Genomic DNA, 27,997 nt, shown 5'->3' on the forward strand with positions numbered 1-27,997 from the left:
ATAGGGATGGTGAGATTCGAACTCGAGACCACTTGGTCATCAAGGCTCTGATACCATGTCAAAGAACCATCTCAACCCAATAGCTTAAGCTGTTAGGTGAGATCCTAGGATATGATTTATATTATTATCTAACAGGTGGCATATCACAACAAATGAATGGATGAAATATTGCCAAAACCCACCGCTTTACTGCAAGTGGAGAATCAAGTTTCACATGCTTTATGAGTAGCATCTCCCCTTTTCTCTTCACTAACCACTAGACTGTAACATCTTTCGGTGACAAACGTAATGGTGAATTGAATGCATGATGCCCCAAATGGATAACACAAGCAAGAACTTTCAAGGAAAAGGGAGAGGTTACAATGAATTTAGTCACGGTCTTGCAATGAAACGAAAGGAGAATCGCATGACTAGCTGTTCTTTAATTGTACTCAGGCACTTTTGCCTCTTCTCTAATATCCCTCGACGGATATATATGTTAGTTTTTGGATAAGATAGATAATGGATAAGGAATTTGTTTCTTGGTTACTTGTTCTTCTAACGCCCTCTCTGTCTCTCTCTCTCTCAATTTCAGAGAGATAAAGAAATTGGGAATCATATGATACTCCTCCTTTTTCTCAATGTTGGTTCTTATTACATGTGTTGGATAAGTTTATCGATGACATATATGATTACAATTAATTAAGAAATAGATAAAAGTACAATTGATTAACAATTATAGAATTGAAATTTTAATTAATCTCTAATTATTCAAAATCCTTACTTCATTTATTAATTAGATTTCAATTCAAAATATACTATATTGATTTGTTTACCGATCAATATTTATAAATACATTTGTTTTTTATATTGTATTCCATATTCGAGTTTAAGAAAAAATCATTGGGATAAATTTTCTCATCAATGGTTAATCTTAATGTGAATATCTATTTAGTATTATCCCAAGATTTAGTTTTGATATACAGATACTTTGAATTAAAAAAAGAAACACGAGAACAAAAAATTTATGCCTAGGATCAAGTTGCCAAGGATATGTCCCCCACGAACACCTGTGTTTGGCATTGGATGCGATCCATATGTGCTTGTTTTATTGATTTTATTACAAGGGGAACAAAGCTTTGGTGTCTTATCGATCTACTGTGCTTAGCTTCCATTCCTATTCAGTACTCAAAATAATGATGAGAAATTGCATAAAATTCGATAGCCATTAGCCATTAGAGGACTTCTATAGCAAGTTTTGGAACTTCCTATTACGTATTTAAACTGTTATATCCATTCCACTCATCATCTGAAAAGAACTGAGCTCAAGATTTACAAGCAATCTTCAAATTCGCTGGGATGTCTTCTTGAGACATTCACGAGGGTAACCCACCTCTTCCATGCCGTTTCCATGAGCGGCTGCTGCCAAGGACAACCATTTTGGTCGTATAGTTACAGCACTCATGGTGTCGTAGAGATCAACTGGGATTTGATCTGTCGAGACAAATATTATAATGTAAGATTGACCATTTATAATGGAGCAATGTACGCAGATAAAATTCTCATTTAGTTAATATTTCTAGATAAAAATAAATAAATATAAAGGGAAAAAAACGTATTTAGTTGGAAAAACAAAGGCAGACATGAAATAAATTTGTTTTAAGAACAAATTTAAAGTAAATTTTTATTTTTTAAAAATAATAAACATAATATTATGATCGCCACCTAGTATTATGATCACTAGAAACCCTAACTAGTCAACAGAAATTCTATGACTCGAGATTGGTTACGTAAAAAGAAAGATATTATCACCCCTTAAACGTTCTGCCTGAGGCAGACTGCATTGCTGGTTTTGTCTTAAATTGCTAAAAAATTATTCGCTTATGCTATGATGATTTGTTTATAATATTCCTGACTCTGGCGCCAGTGAATATTCGAGCTCGAATAATTAAGTTTCAAAACTTATCAATTCTCCAATTAAACCCTTGATTGGATGAATTAAATTAATTTCAAGCTTAATTAAGTCTAAAAATTTATCAATTATCCAATTAAACCCTTAATTGGATTAATTAAATTAATTTTAAGCTTAATTAGATTAATTTCAAAGTTTAATTAAACCCCAAAACTTTCAATCATTTTGCCCTTAACCCAAATTTTAACTCATTCTTCATTTATTTCATTTTACTTGTTTTTCCATCATCATTATTATTATTTTTTTCATCATTATTTTTTTTTCAGTAAATAAAATAATAATAATAATTAAAATAAAATGGTCAAAAATTGGGTTATGACAGTTGCCCCCTCTTTATAATATTTACTATGCAAAGATATTGGAAAATTTCATTTTCCTTTAGCTTTGTGTAGTAAATTTATAAAGAAAAATAGATACAGACAGAGTTTTTGCTTTTTTTTTATTAGTCTTGAAAACTTTGAAAGCATTAGATTGACACACGACCTTTACAGAGAGATGTAGAAATCAAGAAACAAATCATTTGGAAGACGACCCATTTGTTTTTATATATATATTTTTGTTTTTTGTCTTGTTTTTTTTGTTTTTGTTTTTTTGTTTTTTTTGTTTTTAGTGGTCTCATTGTGATGAGTGACCTACCCAAGTATATAAAAAAAGGAAAATGAGAGGCTCAAAGGCGCACTTAAAAGAATGCAAGAAGAAAGCGAGTGCTTAAAGGCACTCGAAGAGGCAAGCAAGTGCTCAAAGGCACGTTCGAAGAGAAAAGCAAGTGCTCAAAGGCACTCGAAGAGAAGCGAGGGCTCAAAGGCGCGCTCAAAGAGAAAAGCAAGTGCTCAAAGGCACTCGAAGAGGAAAGCAAGTGCTCAAAGGCACTCGAAGAGGAAAGCGAGGGCTCAAAGGCGCGCTCGAAGAGGAAAGCAAGGGCTCAAAGGCGCGCTCGAAGAGGAAAGCGAGTGCTCAAAGGCACTCGAAGAGGAAAGCGAGAGCTCAAAGGCGCGCTCGAAGAGAAGCGAGAGCTCAAAGGCGCGCTCGAAGAGAAGCGAGGGCTCAAAGGCGCTCGAAGAGGAAAGCGAGGGCTCAAAGGCGCGCTCGAAGAGAAAAACCAGTGCTCAAAGGCGCTCGAAGATGAAAACGAGTGCTCAAAGGCGCGCTCGAAGGAAAGCGAGGGCTCAAAGGCGCGCTCGAAGAGAAAAGCAAGTGCTCAAAGGCACTCGAAGAGGAAAGCGAGGGCTCAAAGGCGCGCTCGAAGAGGAAAGCGAGTGCTCAAAGAGGAAAACGAGTGCTCAAAGGCGCTCGAAGAGGAAAGCGAGTGCTCAAAGGCACTCGAAGAGAAAAGCAAGTGCTCAAAGGCACTTGAAGAGGAAAGCGAGGGCTCAAAGGAACACTCGAAGAGAAATGCGAGTGCTCAAAGGCACTCGAGGAAGGAAGCGAGGGCTCAAAGGCGCTCTCCAAGAGAAAAGCAAGTGCTCAAAGGCACTCGAAGAGGAAAGCAAGAGCTCAAAGACACTCGAAGAGAAGCAAGGGCTCAAAGGCGCTCCAAAAGAAATAAGGGCTTGAAAGCACCCTAAAAATGATGATTAAAAGCTCGAGGGCGCATTTGAAGGGAGGTAAGGCTCGAAGGTGTTCTCAAAAAGGGAGGTAGGGTTAGGAAATGCAATACTTTGGATGGTCAAGGGCTCGAAGACACACTTGAAGGGAGATAAGGGCTTGAAAGCGCTCTAAAAATGATGATCAAAGGCTCGAAGGCGCATTCAAAAGAGGTGGAAAAACATAGAGATTTTTCAGATGGCTTATTTCTCATGGGCGGCCTGCCCAGATTAAAAAATTCTCAAAAAATGAAAAATTTTCAACACCAATTTCGATCTTTGGCCATTTCAAGTTGGCCTTCCACTTGATGGATTCCGTTGGAATTTTCTCATCTGAAATTTGCAAAACTCATAGTCCAATGTCTCAAAGTTTAGATGATATGCATGCATCTTTACCTGTTTTGAAATATAGGCCCCTATTTTTTCTTAGTCTTCTTGTTGCTTAACTGATGAGGACTTGCTATCTCTGATTTGGGTCCTCTTTGTCGCTTGGCTTCTAGCCCACTCGGGTTGACCCATGTAAGTCTATTTCCAGATTTGTTTGCACAACTCAACCTTTGTAGTGCCCATCGTGACCCACTTTCTTGCTAAAGAATTTCTGACTCGTCAAATAATTTGAGAGGACCACTCATTACTCCTCGTTTCACTGCTAGAAACATTCGGTGTCACTTGCTGAAAGGATCAAACTGTCTTTTGTAAACCAAAATGCCCCCTTGTCTGGTTGAAGGAAATTACCATCTCTTTTTCTAGAATTTTTTTCTTCTAAACACAATGTTGCCCCCTTGCATTGATCATTGCCCCTAAGTGTGCTTTGTCAGCGATGTTGTAACCCATTTTTGGGTCCCCCACAAAATATATATATATATATATAAAATATATATATATATATATATAGCCAAAGGAGGTTAAGAAAAATAACAGGAGGCAGAAGCGCTCAGAAAATAGTCGGAAAATTGGTCAATGAGGTTAAAAATACAAAGATTGGATTTTTTACAGTATATTCTTGAAGGAGGAGAGCCCTGTTGAGAAGGAAAATTTGAAATTTAAGGAGAAAAGCCCAAATTTGGATGTTTATGGACTTGATTGGATTTTTAAATGAATTTATAGGGGATTTAATTGCAAGAAAAATTCATTTTTAAGTCAATTTGGGCTTTAATTAGAAGAAATTTAAGTTCTGGGGCCAAAATATATTTTTTAGGAATTTATTAGGTCAAATCAGGGGCTTAATTGCATAAATATTGAAGTTTAAGGGCCAATTAGGGACTTAATTGAAGAAATCCGAAACCAGGGACCAAATTGGAAGAGGCGCGTAAATGGAGGGGCTGGAATTAATTGATTCAGGGGTCTAATTGAAGAAATTGGAAGTTTATTGATCAATTAAGGGCTCAATTGCATAAATCAAAGGCCAAGGACTAAAGTGAAACATGCAGCCAACTAGAGGGGCGAAGACCGAAATTGGCAGGGATGCAATTGAATGAACAAAAGATGATCGAGGGCTGATTTGAACATTGGCGCATGTCTGGCGCCACAGTTAAATGAAACAAAGCGTTTTCTCTAAAACGACGTCGTTTCATATATATATATATATATATATATATAAAAAGGAAGACCAAACGGTGCCGTTTTGAACGGCACTGTTCCCCTTTCTTCTTCCCCCCCGAACATGCAGCGGGGAAGAAGGAAAATGAGCTTTTTTGTTGTTTGAATTTTTGCAGGGGCCCTCTCTCTCGCCTGGAGCCCACCGACCGAACACAATGGCCGACCACCCGCCGCGCACCTGCCAGAAAACCGGGGGGGGGGAACCTTGGCAGTCGCGCCCAATGGCCGACCAGTCGGCTGCCCCCCATGAGAGCTGAAAAAAAGTCACACCCTTGGCTCTATAAATAGAACCCAAGAACGCTGAGGAGTGGAGAGGACGGAGGGAGAGGAGAAAACGAAAAAAACAGAGGAGAAAAAGAGGAGAAAAAGAGGAAGAACCGAAAGAAGAAAGAAATCGAGAGGAGAAAAAAACATAAGAAAAAAAACAGAGGAAAGAAAAGACAGACCGAGAGAAGAGAGGGAAAGGAAGAAAAAAAAAAGAAGACCGAAACATAGGAAGAGGAAGGGAAAAGCTGGAAACGGGTAGAAAACTGGAAAAAAAACAGTAACACCGCCGGACGTTCTGAACAGCCGCAGCTCCGCCTGGAGCCACCGCAGCACCGCCAGCGAAGCTGATAGACCAGCAACGCACAGCCTCCTCCGCGCCAAGTAATTCTTCTTCCCCTCCGTTACTGCATTTTGGGTGGTTTCCTGCATGCAGAACGAATAACGTTCTGCATGAAGAAGGGTGGGGGGGGAATAATATCCCCCGCCAGCATTGTTGCTGGGCCAGGCTGGTCCTGGCCCAACCCAGTATTCTGGGCCGGGTCTGGCCCAGAAGAGAATAATAGTTTTTTGGGTCGAGATCGGCCCAATCCATTTTGGGCCGAGGTCGGCCCAACACTTTTGGACTGAGTCCGGCCCAGTTGGTTGGGCCGGACCAGCCCAGCCCATTTAATATTAAATATTATATATTATATATTATATATTATATATTATATTGTTTTGTATTATTCATATATATATATATATATATATAAATTTAAGAAAATTCTGCAAAAAATTATTTCAAAAATATGTGATTTTCTGTAATTTTATTTTTGTATTTTGATTAATATCGGTTTGTATTTTTATACTGTAAAGATACAAATCCGGTATTAAAATACCCGGTTTTCATCAAAACATCAAAGATTTTCAAAATAAAAAATGTCTTTTGCTTTCAAAAATTTTCTAAATATCTTTAAAAATGTTGTTGATTTTTCTGCATATTTTTATCAAAGTGGATTAATATTTGATTGTATTTTTATACCGTAAGGATACCAACCCAGTATTAAAATACCCTTTTTTGCGTCAAAACATAAAAAAAAAATACATAATTAAAAAATGTTTTGTTTTAAAATACGGCCTAGTCTCTCCAATATATATATATATAAATATTACAACATCATATTTTTCATACAACAAAGAAAATTTCAAAACGATATATGTATTAGCATGCATTTTGGCTTTAATAACCAGTTTATTCAAGCCATGAGAACTAGGCCAATATTTCAAAAATTCTAAAAAAATCATTTTGTCTTATTTTATTATATGGGATTATGAATTTATACATAAAACGTATTCCTGATATTAAAATTTTTTTTTTTACATAGACATTAGAACGGTTAGGTTTTCCCCGATAAGATAAGGACCTTCTTATTGAGGAGGACTTTTCTTGAACCATAGACGGACCAACATACATAGACGTTAGAATGGTTAGGTTTTACCCGATAAGATAAGGACCTCCTTATTGAGGAGGACTTTTCTTGAACCATAGACGGACCAACAACTAGGAAACACAACGAGACCTTGAATTTTATCATACAAATAAACAATGCAGCTTACCTTAGGTAGGGCGTATTTGGGGTGCTAATACCTTCCCTTTACGCAACCAGTCCCCGTGCCCGATCTTTGAGACCAGTTAGGGTTCCTGGTGACCAAAATACTAGGTGGCGACTCCCATTCCATTTTTTTCACTGCTAAGAGACAAAGAATTCCTTGTCTCCCTATATTTACCAGATATATATATCCCCCATACCCATTTGAGGGTGGACGATCGCTGCGACGTCGCGCACCCGCGACAGAATGGCGACTCCACTGGGGACCTTGTGGACTAAGCTTTGTTTTTGTCTGATTTGTTTTTGTTTTCGTGTGTTTATTGTTAATATGTCTTTCCTTTTGTTATCTGCTTATATGCTTTAAATATTTTTACATATTGTTCATGCATTTGTATAGAACTGTCTCATACATCTTATAGAACTGTCACATGCATCACATATTTTGATTATTGAGAGCACACACAAACTTTAAGTTAAGTAGGGGACTAGCAGCTTACCTTACGACTTTTAGTCAAGGTTTAAGTTTGTGTAAACCCCAACTCTTCGCTGAGTGCTTAGACTGGCAATAATTGGTACATGTGCCATCTCATTGCCTACAAGCCCTCATATTGCCTCCACGAGGGCAATCACTGGGATAGCAAGAGACCCTTTTTAGAGACTGAATAGCCAACCTACCCTCGTCAAGCATAAAAGATTTAGAACTGGCTATAGGGTGTATGCTCCACAAAATGCATTTTGCATAAAACAATCTAAACCATAAAGCATTTGGTTTTCAGGTCTTTTGAAACGATAAGATGGCCATCATTACTAAATTTTCTACTGTGGAATATGGGCAGAATTCTGAATTGTCATAACTATCAGAGGGAGACTGCTCTAGATATGATGCAAGGAAGCTTCCAGCAGTCAAAGACCTGAATTGCGTAGCATATGAGATGAAGAAAATATTGGGCCATAGTCAGAACATTGATGAGGCAGCATTTTTCGGGAAGTATGGGCGATTGTTAGAAATTGCAAAGATAGAAGTATTGAACCCAGCAATCAAAGCCTTGATTAATTTTTTGGGATCCCGATTACAGATGCTTTTCCTTTGGAAATGTGGATTTGTGTCCCACTATAGAGGAGTATGGAATGTTGATGAAGTTTCCCAAACACCTACACCGGGTTTATTTTCCTTTGAGAAATGACAAGGTGATTCCTGAGTTGTCGAAATTATTGAAGATTCCACATCTGAGCAGATTTTTAGAGAAGAATGGCAGCGGTTTAAGGTGGAAATTTCTGGAAGTTGAATTAGAAAGGAAAAAAGAGCAATACATCTCTGTGCTGGAAAGAGACAGATTAATCGCTCTGGGGATCTATGGTCTCGTGTTATTTCCAAGCTTAAAAGGGGTTATAAGTCTAGAAGCTGCTGCTGCATTCGTGGAATATGAAAATACTCATGTCAACCTTACAACTGCCATATTAGCTGAGACTTTGCTGACCCTCAACCATTTCAGAAAGACGGGGAAAGGCGCAGTAAGATGTTGTACTCAGTTATTATACATCTGGATGGTAAGCCATGTTGAAACCAAGAAGCCGATCTTTAATAATTTTTGGTGGTTTAACCAAAAACCCTTGAGGATAGTGGAGGAAGAAGAATGGGGAATCCTGGGTGATCAGGGTTGGATGAAAAAACTGCAAGAGTTACCTAGTAGCAGCTTTAGTTGGAAGGCCCCTTGGGTTAAATCAGTTGATGTCATAGTAAGTTGTGGACAAAAATGTTGGGTACCTTTAATTGGGATCATAGGTTATGTCAGCTATGCTCCGGCTCCGGTGATAAGACAATTAGGTGGCATACAACACATCCCCAGAATTGTGGGACTTGCTGAATTTTTCGGGTTTTTCAAGGATCAATCCGCGAGAGAAGTTCTTGAAACCATTAAACAAGATTGGTGCCATTTGACTGTAATTCAAAAGGAGTCAGAAAGTTTGAGAGACCCAAGCTCAAGTGAAGGATATGAAAAGTGGAGGAATTTGACCCCGATTGCCGCTCCGAAAAAACCATGTCCTGAAGATGGGCCTTCACGAATTGAAGAAGGGTCATTGAAAAGAAAAAAAGGTCAGTAATGAGGAAGACCTTATGGAGCAATTAGAAAGGCTCCAAATAGAATTGGGAAAGAGTAAGGGAGATAAAGCAACATTAGAAAGGATGATGATGGAAGGAGATAAAAGCAGAGTGTTTCTAAACGAACAGCTCGAATCCAGAGATGCGAAAATAGGGGTGTTGGAGCTACAATTGAGCAAAGGAAAGGCCGTAATAGAAGAATCTGAGAAAGAAAGAGGAAGACTGATTTTGGATTGGATGCAAAGCAGCTCTGAATTGGAAGCATTGAAAGCCGACTTCAACGGCTATCAAGAGAATGTCGAGGACAAATTCTTGCATGTTCAAGCAGAGTTGTTGGCTCGAATTGAGAAGTATGATGAGTTAAACAAGAAGTACATGATGAGAGAAAGTCGCCTAGCTGAATTACAAGAGTTCGAAAGAAAGGGGAATGAAGAGGAGGTTTTGAAGGCAGATTTGGCAGCTAAGAAAATTGAAATTAGGACGCTGAAGGTGAAGTGTGACAAAGAACGAGAAAAGGTGAAACTGTTGACCAAAAAGTTGGAAGTTTCAGAAAAACATAAAGAACATATTGACACCAACAACCATACCTTGAATCGTAACAACATGTTGCTTATAGAGAAGATGGCCAAAGTAGATAAGCAAATGGATGAAGCTGCCATTCACGCACGGATTATTAGAGCCAATGGTCGAAGGGTGGGAAGGGACATCTTTCTTTATCGACAAAGCTTGACTGAGACGGATGCCTTCTTAGAGAAAATTGAGAATCGAGGCCTCGCTTTCCTACCAGTGGCTAGAGATATGAATGAAGAGGAAGATTGATGTATTTTTCTTTTTATTATTTTGTACCCTCTTTTCAAGAGATGTATTAGCCAATATTAATGAAAAGGGGCTTTGACCCATCTTTTGTAAAAAATATATAAGCCTACCAAAGCAGCAGCTTGAGCAGAAACTACTCCTGATAAGGAACGTGACAAAAAGAGTCCATGCCCATTACACAAGAGGAATGTTGGCCATCGATCGTTTTTTTTGAAAAAAACTCATATTACATATGCATTTATACATTGTTTCTTTATCATACATTCATTTACATTTCTCCATGCATCCCAGACCGTGAAACATAGGTCCCACATCCAAAATCCACAACACCCGGTCTCGAGCAAGAATGGAGAACGAAGAGAGAGCTCACTTAGAGTCACATTATCAGACCGAATTGGAGTCCGTAAAGAATGAATTTTCTCGGCTAACCGACTTACTAGAGCAGCTTCTAAGAGCCAAGAATGGGGAGGGAACATCAGCACAACAGCTTGAAGGAGCGCCAGCAGCTCACATCCCTCAAGCATCTCAAAACCAGGGGGCAAACTCGGCCAATGAACAACATTTTGTGCCTATCACCCCTATCCAGCCAACTCACGCTCCAATCACTATGGACTTAACAATGGAGGGAGTCCCGGATAATAGGTATCCCAGTTTGATGGACCAAGACAAGCTATTTGCTCTAGAAGAAAGATTAAGGGCAGTTGAGGGTAATGATTGGTTTGACCCTATGTGAGCAGCTGAAGTATGTTTGGTACCAAACATCGTGGTGCCAAAAGATTTTTGAATACCAGAATTTACTAAGTATACCGGTTTGGAATGCCCAAACACTCACCTTCGATCCTACTGCAACAAAATGGCGGAAGTAATCCGGGATGATAAATTGCTAATCTATTTCTTTCAAGATAGCCTAGCAAGATCCGCTTTAAGCTGGTACATGAGGTTAGACAACATCAGGATCAAGAGCTGGAGAGACTTGGTGGAGGCTTTCCTCAAACAGTACAAGTTTAACATGGAAATCGCTCCTGATCGAACAAGTCTAATGGCAATGGAGAAAAAGAGCCCGGAGTCAGTAAGGGCTTATGCGCAAAGATGGAGGGATGAGGCAATGCATGTCCAACCCCCTTTGATAGAAACAGAAATGGTGAGCTTGTTTGCCAATACCTTCAAAGCACCTTATTATGAGCACCTAATGGGTAGCTCCTCTCAACATTTTTATGAAGCGGTACGCATAGCTGAGAGGATAGAACAAGGGATTAAAGCTGGGCGAATAGCGATGCCAGTGGAAAAGAAGGGTTTTATTGGAAGAAAGAGAGAAGGCGATATTAACAACTTGGAAGGCGGGTATAAGGGCAAGAAAGTAGATTCCCACAATCCACAAGTACCTACCTCTCAATTCTCACACATGAACTTTAACCAACCTTTTTCCCTTAATCGAACAAATAACCAGTCAAACAACCAAAATCACTACCAAAGACTCTATATAAGATACCCTTCAGAACAATTACCGCCACTACCCATGCCTTTGAAGGATATGTATGCCAAACTACTGAGCATTGGGCACATCGCTCCTATCCCTACACTACCATTACAACCACCATTCCCAATTTGGTACAAGCCCGAGTTGACTTGTGAGTACCATGCGGGTAATCCCGGGCATGGGATTGAAACCTGTTACGCTTTCAAGAAAAGATTGTTGGAGCTTATTAAGATAGGATGGGTATCCTTTGAAGACAAGCCCAACATTAATTCAAACCCGTTGCCTAAACATGCCTCAAGTAGTAGTGGAATAGGCATGATAGAAGTTGGAAATCAATGCAAGGTGTTGAAGGTGTCTATGGAAAAGATGTACGACATGTTAGTACGATCAGGATTTCTAGAGGCAAATGTGAAAAGCCATCCGGCGGGAGGTGATTATTGTGAGTTCCATGGAAGAGATGGACACCATATTGAAGATTGTATCGAGTTTTGTGAAATGATTGAAAAAATGTTAAAAATGGGGCAATTGAGAATTGAACCCATGAAGAGCAGGGGTGAGGTGAGTATGATGGAAGGTCAGGATGAGATGGCAGGAGTATGTAGGATCCAACAAACAGCTAATGGGCCCCCAAGGCTAATCTTGGTTAATCCATCCTACACAAAAGGGAATCACAATGCCATGCCTTATAATTATGGTTATACCTCCAACGTTCGAGCTCCTCTTCCTTTGTTCCAAACTGAGATAAGTGGTTTGACCAGGAGTGGTCGTTGCTTTACGCCTGAGGAGTTGAGGAAGGAAAAGGGTAAAGAAGTGGTAGATCTGGACAAAGCACTAGAAGTTAATAAGCCGGTAACAGAAGAGGAGTCGAATGAATTCTTGAAGTTGATCAAGCATAGTGAATATTGCATAGTAGATCAACTAAAGAAGACTCCAGCTAGGATCTCCCTGATGTCCTTGATACTCAGCTCTGAGCCGCATCAAAACGCCTTGCAGAAGGTACTGAATGAGGCATATGTACCCCAAGACATTAAACATAAAACCATGAAGCATCTAGTGGGGAGGATCCATGCAACTAATTACCTGTACTTCACGGCTGATGAGCTGGATGTTGAAGGTACCGGACATAATAAGCCCTTATACATTACGGTGAGATGCAAGGACTGCCTCATAGGAAAAGTACTCATTGATAATGGCTCGGCCCTTAACGTGTTGCCAAAGCACATTCTGGAAGAAATGCCGATCGATGAATCACATATAAAGCCGAGTACTATGATGGCCAGAACGTATGATGGCTCGCCTAGACCAATAATTGGGACTTTAGAAGTGGAGCTATATGTGGGACCACAAATGTTCCTAGTAACCCTTCAGGTTATGAATATCCACCCTTCCTATAGTATGTTGTTAGGAAGACCTTGGATTCATGCAGCGGGGGCAGTAGCTTCGTCATTGCACCAATGCCTGAAGTATATCATGAATGGGATGTTGGTAACTGTCAAGGCCGAGGAGACAGTATCCATGATAAAGAATGTGGCTGTACCTTTTATCAAAGCAGATGATTGCAAGGATAACAATATCCATGCCTTTGAGATTGTGAACACTGACTGGGTGCCGGAGAACATAGTGCTAAGAAGGCGAAGGATCTCAGAAGCAGCAAGGATGGCAAGTCTATGCTTTTTGGACCGCGGGATCCCATTTCAGTATAACCTCATTATCGGGATACTAGGAGGGGTTAATCCGGCAAGGATGAAAAGTGCTGCTCAAAGATTTGGGTTAGGGTATCAACCTAACCAAGAGGATTATCGGTGGGCTGCTGGTCGAAGAAGGGCAAGAATGATGGTCAGAATTAAAGGAAGAGAGCCTGAGGAAGAAAAGCTAGAAATCCCTCCTCTTAGCGTGTCATTCCCAAAAGCTGCATACATAATACAACATGATAAAGAAGCTGAAAGCCTTGATCAAGAGCTGTCAAACATGGGCATAAATACCTTGGGGGAAAACAAGATGGAAGAAGATGACATGAAGACAGTAGCAAAAAAGGGAGATGAAGCACTCCCACAACTGACAGTCTACACCATAGAAGAAGTCTCCGCCAAGACCTTTGTGCGCAAGTTGGCTCAGGACGAGAAGTTTCAGAACTGGGTGACCCAAGAAGCTCCGGTGGTTTTCAAAATGTAAACCAATTTTGTTTGCCTTAACATGCTTTTTTCATTGCTTATGTTTGTTTTTATTTCCGCTAGTTGACAATCAAGGTTCATGATGTCAGCTAGATTTTATGTTTGTCATAGAGCCCACCTTTTCTTTAAATAAATTGTGAGATCATGCACTTTTCACAAATTGCCTTCTTTTTTTTATGCATTTACACCAAACACTTCCCGCTTTCAGGAATCCTGAAAGCGGATCTCCTACAACATTACATACATTCAGCATCAAGAATAAATGGCCAAACTTGAATGAACATGTGATAACTATGGAAGAAGAAGAGTGGGATGAAAGCAATATCAGTGAATTCACCAGGCTAGTAGAACAACAGGAACAGACTTGGAAACCTGCCGCAGAGGAACTCGAAACCATCAATGTAGGCAGTGATCAGTTCAAGAAGGAGTTGAAAATAGGTACCTTAATTACTTCTGAGCAAAGGATAAAAATGATCACCCTATTACAAGAATATTCAGATGTCTTTGCTTGGTCTTATGAAGATATGCCTGGTTTGGATACAAATATTGTAGTACACAAGATACCGTTGGAAGAAGGTTGTAAGCCAGTCAAACAGAAGCTGAGGAGGGCCCACCCAGATGTCTAGATGAAGGTCAAGACAGAACTCGAGAAGCAATGGGATGCTGGCTTTCTAGAAGTAGTTAGGTATCCACAATGGGTATCTAACATTGTTGTGGTGCCTAAGAAAGAGGGGAAGATTAGAGTGTGCGTGGATTTTCGGAATTTGAATAAAGCTAGTCCTAAGGATGATTTTCCTCTGCCACACATAGATGTTTTAGTGGACAACGCTGCCCGGAGTTCCACATATTCCTTTATGGATGGTTTTTCAGGATACAACCAGATAAAAATGGCTCCAGAGGATAAGGCGAAAACAACTTTTGTCACACCTTGGGGGACGTTCTGTTACAAGGTTATGCCATTTGGATTGAAGAATGCAAGAGCAACCTATCAAAGAGCAATGGTGACTTTGTTCCACGACATGATGCACAAGGAAATTGAGGTGTATGTAGACGACATGATTGCCAAGTCTAAAAGGGGAGAGGATCATGTTGAAGTTTTGAGGAAGTTATTTGAGAGGTTGAGGAAATATGAACTAAGGCTTAATCCTGCAAAATGTTTATTCGGAGTTAAATCGGGCAAGCTGTTAGGATTTGTGGTAAGTGATAGAGGTATAGAAGTGGATCCAGATAAAGTAAGGGCCATCCAAGTTATGTCATCCCCCAAGACGGAGAAAGAAGTATGAACCTATATTCCGACTACTAAGGAAAAAGAATCCTGGAACCTGGAATGAGGAGTGTGAGGAGGCATTCAATAAAATCAAGCATTATTTACAAAATCCACCTTTACTGGTTCCTCCGGTATCAGGAAAGCCTCTAGTATTATATCTCACAGTAACTGAAGCAGCCATGGGATGTGTATTGGGACAGCATGATGAAACCGGAAGGAAGGAAAGAGCCATTTATTACTTAAGTAAGAAATTCACTGAATGTGAGTCTAGATACACGGAGATAGAAAGGCTTTGTTGTGCGTTGGTGTGGGCGGCAAAAAGGTTGCGACATTATATGTTATACTATACCACTTGGTTAATTTTAAAAGTGGATCCTCTGAGGTATATTTGTAACAAGCCCTTTCTCTCAAGTCGAATTGCAAGGTGGCAAGTTTTATTAGCAGAATATGACATAGTATACATGACAAGGAAAGCCATAAAAGGAAGTGCAATCGCGGACCATCTAGCCGATAATGCTGTTGAAGATTACGAACCGTTGGATTTTGACTTCCCTGATGAAGATATATTGTCAATAGAGAAAGAAGAAGAGAGGATAGATTGGTGGACGATGTTTTTTGACGGTGCAGTGAATGTATATGGTAACGGGGCCGATGCGGTAATAATCTCTCCTGATAAGAAACAGTATCCAGTTTCGGTTAAACTGCATTTCGAGTGCACCAACAATACAGCTGATTATGAAGCTTGTATCCTCGGTTTAGAAGCGACATTAGAGTTGAAGATAAAGAAGTTAGATGTATACGGAGATTCAATGTTGATTATTTGTCAGGTTAAAGGAGAATGGCAGACCAAGGAGGAAAGGTTGAGGCCGTACCAGGAATACATATCCACACTAGCAAAGGAATTTGAAGAAATTAGATTCACCCATCTGGGAAGGGAGGGGAACCATTTTGCGGATGCTTTGGCCACGTTAGCTGCTATGACTACCATTGATCTCAAGTGCAAGGTACAACCGGTACACATTGACATTAGAAATGACCCAGCTCACTGTTGCTTAGTTGAAGGAGAGATAGACGGACAACCTTGGTATTATGATATCAAGAACCTTGTGCAAAATCATGAATATCCGGTGGGAGCTTCCAAAACGGATAAGAAAACCTTGAGAAGGTTGGCTATAGACTTCTATTTAGATGGAGAGATTTTGTACAAAAGATCATTTGATGGAACCCTGCTAAGGTGTTTGAATGAGGCAGATGCTAGAAAGGCATTACGGGAGGTCCATGAGGGGATTTGCTCAACCCATGCTAGCGGGCATATGATAGCGAGGAAAATCCAAAGGGCTGGTTATTTTTGGATGACACTAGAGAAAGATTGTATCGACTATATCAGGAAATGTCATAAATGTCAAGTTTACAGTGACAAGGTCAATATGCCGCCAGCTCCGCTATTTAATCTGATATCTCCTTGGCCGTTTGCAATGTGGGGAATCGACGTGATCGGACCTGTTAACCCAAAAGCTAGCAATGGCCATAGATTCATCCTCGTAGCTATTGACTACTTCACAAAATGGGTAGAAGCTAATTCATATGCCCATGTAACACAGAAGGTAGTGAAAAAGTTTGTAGAAAAAGACTTGATTTGCCGATATGGTCCTCCGGAAAAGATAGTGACAGATAATGCACAGAATTTCAATGGCAAAATGATAGCAGAGTTGTGTACTAAATGGAAAATCAAGCATTCGAATTCTTCACCATACCGACCAAAGATGAATGGCGCAGTAGAAGCCGCCAACAAGAACATCAAGAAGATTATTCAGAAAATGGTAGTCACATATAGAGATTGGCATGGGATGTTGTCATTTGCTCTTCATGCATACCGCACTACAGTCAGGACCTCGACAGGGACTACCCCGTATTCTCTAATGTACGGTATGGAGGCAGTTATGCCTTTGGAAGTGGAAATCCCGTCGTTAAGAGAGTTGATAGATTCTGAATTAGAGGAGGCCGAGTGGGCCCAAGTGAGATATGAGCAACTGAACTTGATCAGCGAAAAGAGGATAGCTGCAATATGTCATCACCAACTTTACCAGAAACGAATGGCTAAGGCATATGATAAGAAAGTTAGACCTCGGTTGTTTCGAGAAGGGGATCTAGTATTGAAGAAAATATTGTCATTGCCCGGAGACGATCAAAGCAAATGGGCATCGAATTACGAGGGTCCTTACGTAGTAAAGAAGGCATTCTCAAGAGGAGCGCTGAAGTTGGCTAGAATGGATGGAGAAGACCTAGCTCGACCCGTGAATTCTGACTCTGTAAAAAGATATTATGCTTGATGTAGGCTCATAAATCAATAAAGCAAAGTTTGGCCATTGACTTCTTTCTCTTTTGCATTGATCTCACAACAATCATTTTTGCATTAATCCCAACAGTGCATGTCTTGTTGTTATCGCACCTAAAAACTTTAGCATCGGCTGAACGAATTTCTTCTCTATACAAAAGCCTAGACTAGAATCACACCCCTACACTGGGGGCAATAAGAGATGTTTTCATGAAAAGTTTTACGTGTTTAAAATGTACGGAAGCCTATAGATTTGAAAACAAAGCTAAAGCATTTGACAAAAGCATGACAAAGAGGCAATGACAAGTCATACATTTTTGGAAAAGGACTACTTGAAGAAAGTCAGAGACAACACGAGAGATGAATCCAGCATACGATGTCAAAAGCAAGCTCATGTTAAGAAGGAGTCCCATGAACTAGAAGAAGAGGATGGGGCCTATGTTTCAAAACCAGGTACGAATGCATGCATGGCATCTAATCATAAATCATTGCATATATGTTTTTTGGATCATTATAGGAGGAGTTCTTAATGCCTTCCCACAAGATTGGAGACGAAGAAAGAATCACAGTTGTGAACCATAGTGGATTCTGGAACAACGAGAAGAACAAGAAATAGAGAGAAAATGAAAAGTTTTGAACCCTGCCATCAGGAAGAACAACATCGATATCAGCTTTAGTAATAAGGAATCGCCAGATGGGATTCCAAGTTGTTTGGGATCGCCAGAAGGGATCTCGTATTTCGATATTGGTCAAAGGAGGTCGCCAGAAGGGACCTCGTATTTCAGCTTTGAATAAAAGGAATCGCCAGATGGGATTCCAAGTTGATGGAGGCCGCCAGAAGGGATCTCGTATTTTGCTATTTGGAGGTCGCCAGATGGGACCTCATATTTTGTTTGAATAAAAGGAATCGCCAGATGAGATTCCAAGATTGAAGAAGATCGCCAGAAGGGATCTCGTGTTTTGCCATTTGGAGGTCGCCAGATGGGACCTCGTATTTCGTTTGAATAAAAGGAATCGCCAGATGGGATTCCAAGTTGAAGGAGATCGCCAGAAGGGATCTCATGTTTCGCTATTCGGAGGTCGCCAGATGGGACCTCGTATTACATGTTGAATAAAAGGAATCGCCAGATGGGATTCCAAGTTGATTAAAGGAGATCGCCAGAAGGGATCTCGTATTTCGATATTCATCACAGGAGGTCGCCAGATGGGACCTCATATTTCATGTTGGTTACAAGGTATCGCCAGATGGGATTCCAAGTTGGTTAAAGGAGATCGCCAGAAGGGATCTCGTGTTTCGTTATTTGGAGGTCGCCAGATGGGACCCCGTATTACATGTTGAATAAAAGAAGGAATCGTCAGATGGGATTCCAAGTTGAATAAAGGAGATCGCCAGAAGGGATCTCGCATTTCGCTAGTTGGAGGTCGCCAGATGGGACCCCATTTTTCTTTTGAATAAAAAGGAATCGCCAGATGGGATTCCAAATTGAAGGAGATCGCCAGAAGGGATCTCGTGTTTCGCTATTTGGAGGTCGCCAGATGGGACCTCGTAAAAAGAAAAAAAGAAAAAAAGAAAAAAGGGGAATCGCCAGATGGGATTCCAAGTTGATTAAAGGAGATCGCCAGAAGGGATCTCGTATTTCGATATTCATCCAAGGAGGTCGCCAGAAGGGACCTCATTTTTCAACATTGGTTACAAGGAATCGCCAGATGGGATTCTAAGATCTTTTGTTAAAGGAGATTGCCAGAAAGGATCTCGTATTTCGATATTGGTTAAAGGAGGTTGCCAGACGGGACCTCATATTTCATGTTGGTTAAATGGAATCGCTGGATGGGATTCCAAGTTGAGATTGCTATAAAAGACAAGTTTCAGATCAATCAAGCTTCAACCAGACTGCGCAAAAACCCTGCTTTGTAAGCATTATAAAGAGGGGGCATCTGTTGTAACCCATTTTTGGGTCCCCCATAAAATATATATATATATATATATATATATATATATATATAGCCAAAGGAGGTTAAGAAAAATAACAGGAGGCAGAAGCACTCAGAAAATAGTCGAAAAATTTGTCAATGAGGTTAAAAATACAAAGATTGGATTTTTGACAGTATATTCTTGAAGGAGGAGAGCCCTGTTGAGAAGGAAAATTTGAAATTTAAGGAGAAAAGCCCAAATTTGGATGTTTATGGACTTAATTGGATTTTTAAATGAATTTATAGGGGATTTGATTGCAAGAAAAATTGATTTTTAAGTCAATTTGGGCTTTAATTAGAAGAAATTTAAGTTCTGGGGCCAAAATATATTTTTTAGGAATTTATTAGGTCAAATCAGGGGCTTAATTGCATAAATATTGAAGTTTAAGGGCCAATTAGGGACTTAATTGAAGAATTCCGAAACCAGGGACCAAATTGGAAGAGGCGCGTAAATGGAGGGGCTGGAATTAATTGATTCAGGGGTCTAATTGAAGAAATTGGAAGTTTATTGATCAATTAAGGGCTCAATTGCATAAATCAGAGGCCAAGGACTAAAGTGAAACATGCGGCCAACTAGAGGGGCGAAGACCGAAATTGGCAGGGATGCAATTGAATGAACAAAAGATGATTGAGGGCTGATTTGAACATTGGCGCATGTCTGGCGCCATAGTTAAATGAAACGGCGCGTTTTCTCTAAAATGACGTCGTTTCATATATATATATATATAAAAGGAAGACCAAACGGTGCCGTTTTGAACGGCACTGTTCCCCTTTCTTCTTCCCCCCCGAACATGCAGCGGGGAAGAAGGAAAATGAGCTTTTTTGTTGTTTGAATTTTTGCAGGGGCCCTCTCTCTCGCCTGGAGCCCACCGACCGAACACAATGGTCGACCACCCGCCGCGCACCTGCCAGAAAACCTGGGGGGGCCGAACCTTGGCAGTCGCGCCCAATGGCCGACCAGCCGGCTGCCCCCTATGAGAGCTGAAAAAAAGTCACACCCTTGGCTCTATAAATAGAACCCAAGAACGCTGAGGAGTGGAGAGGATGGAGGGAGAGGAGAAAACGAAAAAAACAGAGGAGAAAAAGAGGAAGAACCGAAAGAAGAAAGAAACCGAGAGGAGAGAAAAACATAAGAAAAAAAACAGAGGAAAGAAAAGACAGACCGAGAGAAGAGAGGGAAGGGAAGAAAAAAAGAAGAAGACCGAAACATAGGAAGAGGAAGGGAAAAGCTGGAAACGGGTAGAAAACTGGAAAAAAAACAGTAACACTGCCGGACGTTCGGAACAGCCGCAGCGCCGCCTGGAGCTACCGCAACACCGCCAGCGAAGCCGACAGACCAGCAACGCACAGCCTCCTCCGCGCCAAGTAATTCTTCTTCCCCTCCGTTGCTACATTTTGGGTGGTTTCCTGCATGCAGAACGAATAACGTTATGCATGCGGAAGGGTGGGGGGGAATAATTCCCCCCGCCAGCATTGTTGCTGGGCCAGGCTGGTCCTGGCCCAACCCAGTATTCTGGGTCGGGTCTGGCCCAGAAGAGAATAATAGTTTTTTGGGCCGAGATTGGCCCAACACTTTTGGGCTGAGTCCGGCCCAGTTGGTTGGGCCGGACCAGCCCAGCCCATTTAATATTATATATTATATATTATATTGTTTTGTATTATTCATATATATATATATATAAAAATTTAAGAAAATTCTGCAAAAAATTATTTCAAAAATATGTGATTTTCTGTAATTTTATTTTTGTATTTTGATTAATATCGATTTGTATTTTTATACTGTAAAGATACAAATCCGGTATTAAAATACCGGGTTTTCATCAAAACATCAAAGATTTTCAAAATAAAAAATGTCTTTTGCTTTCAAAAATTTTCTAAATATCTTTAAAAATATTGTTGATTTTTCTGCATATTTTTATCAAAGTGGATTAATATTTGATTGTATTTTTATACCATAAGGATACCAACCCAGTATTAAAATACCCTTTTTTGCGTCAAAACATAAAAAAAATACATAATTAAAAAATGTTTTGTTTTAAAATACGGCCTAGTCTCTCCAATATTATATATATATATATATATATATATATATATATATATATATATATATATATATATAAGCATTACAACATCATATTTTTCATACAACAAAGAAAATTTCAAAACGATATATGTATTAGCATGCATTTTGGCTTTAATAACCAGTTTATTCAAGCCATGAGAACTAGGCCAATATTTCAAAAATTCTAAAAAAATCTTTTTGTCTTATTTTATTATATGGGATTATGAATTTATACATAAAATGTATTCCTGATATTAAAAATTTTTTTTTACATAGACATTAGAACGGTTAGGTTTTCCCCAATAAGATAAGGACCTCCTTATTGAGGAGGACTTTTCTTGAACCATAGACGGACCAACATACATAGACGTTAGAATGGTTAGGTTTTACCCGATAAGATAAGGACCTCCTTATTGAGGAGGACTTTTCTTGAATCATAGACGGACCAACAACTAGGAAACACAACGAGACCTTGAATTTTATCATACAAATAAACAATGCAGCTTACCTTAGGTAGGGCGTATTTGGGGTGCTAATACCTTCCCTTTACGCAATCAGTCCCCGTGCCCGATCTCTGAGACCAGTTAGGGTTCCTAGTGACCAAAATACTAGGTGGCGACTCCCATTCCATTTTTTTCACTGCTAAGAGACAAAGAATTCCTTGTCTCCCTATATTTACCAGATATATATATCCCCCCTACCCATTTGAGGGTGGACGATCGTCGCGACGTCGCGCACCCGAGACAAGCGACTTAGAAAAATAATGGTTTTAAAAGGCCATTCTCTCATTTCTTCATTTTCAGTTTGGTGAAGGAATATGGGTCTAGAATGAATCTTGAAATCTTGATCTTGCATTTTGAAAACAAAAATTATTTCGATGTGAATCTAAAACAATTTGCTTTTGAAATCTTGCAACTACTTGGTTATTTTCTTTCTTGTAAAAGAGATTATGTGCTCTTGTGTTTGGCAATGAGGTCTTCGGTGAAAATACATCATGAGGTGACCTTTTGTTTCAAAGTGAAGGGCTCGAGAGAAAGCTCGAGGTTTTGTATGAGTAAAATTTGTCTCTTTTTGAACATTCATTTTTATCAACATGAATAATAATGAGTAGTTTATTCTTGATGTCATGAATCTTATGAAAAAGTATTCTTTGCATTTTGAGAGCATTGTTTATTGTTCTAGGTTGCTTGCTTGCTTGATTAGAAAGGACTTATATAGGGACGTAACGTAGGCTGTGGTTCTTGGTTATGAAAGAAAAGGATTCATAAGGCTCAAAGAGTGTTTCAGGGTTTCAAAAACTGAAGATCACTATTAATAGTTTGACTCTTGATGTCATTCATATTTTCTTTTGCCGCTCTTCTTTGATTTGCCCTTTTTTCTTTTTTTTTCTTTTTTCTTTTTCATTGCTTTGCAAGAGCATACTCACTTTATCTTGGTTATCACGTTTTCTTGTGATTTGGGCATGCCCCCTAGCATTTGAGTTTCTTGAGCTCTTTTGCCTTTTGGCTTTCTCACGGCTTTATCATCTTTCTTGATCATTGAAATTTCACTTGCCCCCTCGGTGTGAGATGTGATCCTAGTCGAGATTTTTTTTTCATGAAAGAAAAATTATTCAAGCTCAAAAAGGGATCTCAAGGGATGTACTTATGTCAGAACGTGAAAGGAATAACAAAGATGACCTTTCCTCATTTCAAGCGCAAGCAGTTAAAATCAATAAACTTTGACCTTATCTAGTGTGTTGGTTTGGTCTTTACAAAGATGCATTTCATGGGTTATGAGCAACGAGTTCATTACATACCATTATTCATACATTTAAAAACACATGATTCAAGAGTCATGGGGTAAGGGTGTTTATTTCTTTTTTTTTCACAATATTTTTTTGGTTTATAAGTTAATCACCTCAATGATGGAGTTGCTTGATTCACTTGTCATTCTACAATTAGAATGTGAAAAATATCATTTTTGAATGAACATCAAATTATTTTTGAAATCAAAATACCAGATCAATTTTTTTCAAAACTCCAATAGGGAAATGGATTTTGTTACAAGAGATGAATTGCATCTATGAGATCACGCAAGGCTTTAAAGGTGTATTCGTGAGTTCTTATAACAAAACTCTCTTAATAATGATTGGTCGTAAACATGATTGAATGAGAAACTCATTATTTCATTGAAGCTTTGGAAAAGAAACAACAAAGAACTTATGCCAACATGAATACTGGCATGATAACACATAAAAAGGGCTAAACATTTAGTGATCATTGATTGGAATTTCTGGAATCTTTCAATCATTCATTCTCCTCGACAAAGACATCTTTTCAACACTTAGTTGCAGTCACATGCAGACCATTCTCGACCTACTATCACCATAGCTTTATCTCCAAAACAGTTGATATCTGGGAGTCGGTGCAAAGAAATTAACTATAGGAATGGTAAGTGCCTTGGCAACCCTCTTCATTGTCCTTTCCTTTTTCGGTGAAACCGTTCTTTTCAGTTGGATCAACAATTTTGCCTAACCCAATGGCTTGCTCAATCCTCTCAGCTATAATAACCAGGTTAGTAAAATGTTGTGCAGAGCTTCTAACCAAGAATTCAAAGTATGGAGCTTTAAAGGTGTTGGAAAATAAACTGATCATCTCTTTTTCCAACATGGAAGGATTAACTTGTGCAGCTACCTCACTCCATCTTCGGGCGTATTCTCTTATGGACTCCTTGTTATTCTTCTCCATAGCTTGCAATCTTAACCAATCAGGGCCCACGTCTATATTGAACTTATATTGCCTCATGAAGGTATCAACTAAATCCTTCCATTTTTTAACCTTGGTATTATCCAATCGCATATACCAAGTAAGGGGAGCGCCACTTAAGCTGTCTTGAAATAAATGAATCAACTATTTATCATCGTCAACCACCTCAGCCATTTTGTTGCAGTATGCCTTGAGATGAGTTACAGGGCGTTGGGTTCCTGTATATTTAATGAATTTTGGCACCCTAAACTTCTTAGGAATGACTATGTTAGGTACCAAACACATATTGACAGCTTTCACTAGGTCACACAAATAGTTTCCCTCAACTACCCTTATCCTCTCTTCTAAGACAGTCCATTTTTCCAAACCCTCTTCTTTCACCATCTTGCCCTTTTGAGATTCTTTCTCGGTAGAATCAATGGTAAACGGCATTCTCATGGGGTATGCTAGCTGGAAATGCATAGCTTGTTGAAATTCAGATGACACCCTATTTGCCCCCAGATTCTGTGGATCGAAATGAGTTACATGCATATCTTTAGGTTGAGCTATAAGTATTGCTTTTCCGGATTTATCTCTCAAGGCCTGCTCGAGTAGACTAGTAAGCCTTGCGACTTCTTCTTTAAGATTATCCACCTCTTTTTGATGTTGGGCTTCCAACTGGGCTCTTTCTTCGTTTTCCATTTGTCTTTTTCTCGAACGAGTTTTATAGATGGGTTTTAATGGGGAACCTATATTTCAACCTGCTAAATGTAAATCATGCAATTTATGCAAAAATGTTGATAAAAAAAAATGCTTATGAAATGCAAACTTGCCCTTTACAGGGTGACAACCTAGTGGGAAGATCCTAATTATTAAGTGCATCAAGGGCTTGGTCATTATCTAGTTTCAAAGGATCTCTCGCATGCTCAGTGATCGTCCATGAAAGGTCGATATGAGGCTTACAAGTAGTGTGAAAATAGAGACCTTGAGTAATATCAGTTTGGCATATCAACCACTTCTAAGTAAACAATCAAGCAAGAGTTGGATGGTTTGACGAGTCTTACCCAGGCTAAAGCCATTGGGGTACCGTTACTTCCCCACTTATCCTAGGATGTAAAGTGTTCTCTCAAAGTTATGCATGACAACATAAATAAGGATACATGCTAAAACAATAAATGCAAGAAAAATAAAAAAAAAATAAACACAACAACAAAATAGCAATAATAAGACAAAAGACAAAGCTTAATCCTAAGTCCCCAGTGGAGTCGCCATTCTGTCGCACCCGACATCGCAGCGGCCCTAAAAAATATTTACATGGAAAGAACAGATTTCTGGCATCTTGTTCTTTTAGGGGAAAAAGTCTTATTTAAGGAGTCGCCACCTAGTATTATGATCACTAGGAACCCTAACTGGTCAACAGAAATTCTATGGCTCGGGATTGGTTACGTAAAAAGAAAGATATTATCACCCCTTAAATGTTCTGCCTGAGGCAGACTGCATTGCTGGTTTTGTCTTAAATTGCTAAACATTTATTCGCTTATGCTATGATGATTTGTTTATAATATTCCTGACTCTGGCGCCAGTGAATATTCGAGCTCGAATAATTCCAACTCTGGCGTTGGTAAAAATTCATAGCTACGAAAAAAAATTAGATCAATATTTTTTATTCCTTACTCTAGAACCAGTGAATAAATAAATAAAAATAAATTTATTTTTACGCATGCACATATTTTTTTTATTTTTCTAGCTAAATAAGATAAAATACAACGAATAAAACTAATATAAATTTAAACCGGTATTTTTATTCCTGACTCTGACGTCAGTGAATAAACCAATAAATTTACATTATTTTTATTCATGCATAGATATTTTTTTATTTTTTCTACTTTTTTTTATTTTTTTATTTTTTTTATTTTTATTTTTTGGAGCTGGGCTGGACCCAGCAGGCCTAGCCGGGTCACAGGCTTGACCTGGCTGGCCATTTTTTTTACCAGCAGGCGTGCGTGAGCAGTTCACGCCCGCCTGCTATAGGAGCATGTAATTAAAATGCAAGAAGGGAAAGCGCAACTTACCTGGAGCTGGAAATGGCGATCCAGATTTTTTTTCAGTCTTTCTTGGTCGTCTATCCTTGCCTCAAGATCCCTGTGTTCGTTCGTTTCCTTTCTATCGGTGTATTCCTTCTGTCAGCTGCTTGTTCCTCTCTCCTTTTTAGCTTCTTCCTTTGGTTTTGGAAGCTGGTGCTGGAGAAGAGGCAGTCGGTGGTGATGTCGGTCCTCTCTTTGTTTTTTTAAGCTTCTTCCTCTGGTTTTGTTTGCGTTTTTCTTCTCTGGTTTTTCGTCTGCTCACTATGTTTGTGTTCTTGAAGATGAAGGCGAAGCTGGGGTACGTTGGCTTTTTGTTCTCCTCCCCTGTTTCTGTCTCTGTCTCCTTCCCCTGGCTTTTCTTCGTGTATTCTCTGCTTTGGTTTTTCAGCAGTTTTTTCTCCGGTCTCTCCCTGGTTTTTCGTGTCTGGGCTTAGCTTCCCCCCCCCCCCGGTTTTTCTCCCTGTTCAGCCTTGGCACTGCCTTTTTCTTCCTCCTTTTCCCCCTGTTCGTGGCTTTTTTCTTTAGCCTCCTCTGTTTCTTTGAGAAGAAACAGAGGAATGCAAGTCTGCTCTTCTTCCTCCTTTTGTCTCCTGGATTTTTTTCGCCCCTTTTTCTTCGTTGTTCCTCTGTTTTATAGAGTCCGATCGGTGTTAACGGATGGCATGCAGAGGGACGACAACATTAAAATGTTCATAACTGAGGTGAGCGGATGATTACTACCCTTTACTGCTGGAAACGGTCTTTGGTTAAAGAAGAAGAAGATGAACAGCGTTCTTACAAACGACGCTGTTTTGGGATATGAGGTGGCCATTTGCGTTTTGACCTGTGAGGTTTTGAAAGTTTTGTAATTAAGCCCCTGGTTTAAACTGTAATTGGCCCCCTGTATTTGCGCGTCATTTTCAATGTGATCCTTGTATTTTAATTTTGTAATTTTGACCCCAAACTTTAATTTTCTTCAATTAAGTCCCTGATTTAATTATTAATTAAATCCAAAGTCTAATTAAGTATAAAACTTATCAATTCTCCAATTAAGCCCCTGATTGGATTAATTAAATTAATTCCAAGCTTAATTAAGTATCAAAACTTATCAATTCTCCGATTAAACCCTTGATTGGATGAATTAAATTAATTTCAAGCTTAATTAAGTCTAAAAATTTATCAATTATCCAATTAAACCCTTAATTGGATTAATTAAATTAATTTTAAGCTTAATTAGATTAATTTCAAAGTTTAATTAAACCCCAAAACTTTTAATCATTTTGCCCTTAACCCAAATTTTAATTCATTCTTCATTTATTTCATTTTACTTGTTTTTCCATAATCATTATTATTATTTTTTTCATCATTATTTTTTTTATTTTTTCAGTAAATAAAATAATAATAATAATTAAAATAAAATGGTTAAAAATTGAGTTACGACAGTGAAAATGCAAAAGTTAAACTTGGTTGACTTTGGTATATTTGGGATTAATTTTCTGTTGTTGGCTTGTTGCCTTGTTGATTCTCATAGACATATGGCATGGCTCCTCTTCTTCCTTATCCTTTTGTAGTTCTTATCAATTTACGCGTTGTTGCAGCAGTATTTAATGTTTACTCTTTGAATTCAATGAGAAAGAGAAGGAAGTTATTGCATTAATGCACCACAATCTATATATGGATGCTTATCTCTGCCTTGAATCATTAATGTTCAGCCAGCAATTCATATAGGTGTTCATCGCTAAAATGGGCATTCTGTTACCTATACAAGCATGGGCAAAGAGACTCCTCAGAGACTTTCACCAGAATGTAGGGAAGGGGATTCCAATATTGGATCCATTGTTTTTTACCTCACCTAGGGCACTACGCATTCACATTTCATCACCATTCCCACCTTATTATTAGCTTTAAGAAACACAAGCAGGTTGGAATTTAGCAGTTGTATATAGTATAAAAATCAAAGCATTCTGATGAATCAAAAACAATTAGCATGGTGGGAATGCAAAAGCTTTTTGGATGTTC

General features: G+C 39.1%; 1 long non-coding RNA gene across 1 annotated transcript; it reads right to left on the reverse strand.

Annotated features, from left to right (window-relative positions):
- Positions 1–975: 975 nt before the first annotated feature.
- Positions 976–26,796, reverse strand: LOC133698396 (uncharacterized). Its single transcript, XR_009843116.1, has 2 exons — positions 25,988–26,796; positions 976–1,473 (listed from the first exon to the last, which is right to left on the reverse strand). It is a non-coding gene; the product is annotated as an uncharacterized LOC133698396 (long non-coding RNA).
- Between the last annotated feature and the right edge of the window lie 1,201 nt (positions 26,797–27,997).

This window comes from Populus nigra, chromosome 7, assembly GCF_951802175.1.
Source record: "Populus nigra chromosome 7, ddPopNigr1.1, whole genome shotgun sequence".
Lineage (NCBI taxonomy): Eukaryota > Viridiplantae > Streptophyta > Magnoliopsida > Malpighiales > Salicaceae > Populus > Populus nigra.